The sequence below is a fragment of the Octopus bimaculoides genome, chromosome 6 (assembly GCF_046866305.1).
Source record: "Octopus bimaculoides isolate indiv1 chromosome 6, ASM4686630v1, whole genome shotgun sequence".
NCBI classification, from domain to species: Eukaryota; Metazoa; Mollusca; class Cephalopoda; order Octopoda; family Octopodidae; genus Octopus; species Octopus bimaculoides.
Genome location: NC_142933.1, coordinates 33006734 through 33008047, shown reverse-complemented (window position 1 = coordinate 33008047; position 1314 = coordinate 33006734).

The following is a 1314-nucleotide window of genomic DNA, read 5'->3' as shown; positions in this document are numbered from 1 at the left end:
ATTCATATGAAGATTTTATTTATAATACCCTAATGTTATTGTGATAAAACGATTGCTGACTAAAAATATGTAGATTTTTCTGAAGAAGAATTCCTAAATTTGGAATAGTTTAAATACCAGATAATAGAACTAAACATCGACCCAGTTATAAAACATGAATAATTATTCATGTTTTATAACTGGCATTGTTTTAGTTTTAAAAATATGATAATATACGTTATTTCATTATGAATACTATATCAAAGCAATATTACACTTTTGTTTAATAAATAAATCAACTTCAGTAAAGCATTGGATTGAAAACCAGTCCGAAATTATTATAAATTCTCTAAAAATTGTCGTTCTAATAATAAAATTACGTTTTAATCAACAGGTGATAACTGTGAAAAAAACCTTGATGGATGCAGAGGTGATCCTTGCCCTGGAATAGGAACATGTTTAGACTTAAGTCCAGAAGAACACAGAGCCCGAAATACATCTTTCCGGTGTAATTGTCCACTGGGTTACGTTTTGAACAACGCAACATTCCGTTGTCTAGGTAACATTTGTCAACTCACAATATTCTGATCCTAACACCCCCAAAAAAAAAAAAAAAATTCAATTCACTTCATCTCAATACATTTTTAATTTATTGTATAGAAGATTTCTTTCTGATCCAAAGAACAGTACCTGCAAGTGCTTAAACAGTAATTAATAAACTAAGCATAAACTGCAATTAATAATCAATAAACTAAATTTATGATAACTGACAAATTTATTGTACTAACTCAGTTACAATACCTATACATTTATAATACAGTAAAGTAGAAATATGGATACAGTAGAAAAATTATTTTTAGCATTTCTGTTTTTCTCTTCTCTTACAAGTTTCAATAGCATTAAGCTCAAATATTATTTTCAACATTATGGAGGCAGTCAAATAATTACTATGTATATACTGGGTCGAAATTGTCATCTAATCATAAAGAAACCCTATATAATAATACACAGAGTTTGTATATTTTTATACGGTGACTCTGATAATACTATCGACTATAACGAGCTGGGAGGGAATTGTGAGGTTAAAAAATTAACCACATCTATGTGCTTTCCATCCAGTCTAGCTATGCTGTATTGATGGAACCATCATTTACAACAGCCTCGAATCAGCCAAATCTGAGTGAGTGACATTCATAAGACATTGTATTGAAATCTGTGAGAACATATCTTTCTGTTTTCGTGTAATGATATTCATTCATTGCTATAAAAATTATCTCTGCATCAGCAGCTTTTAACTATGTTTTTTAAGCACAAAACAAGTTATGAAAAATTAAA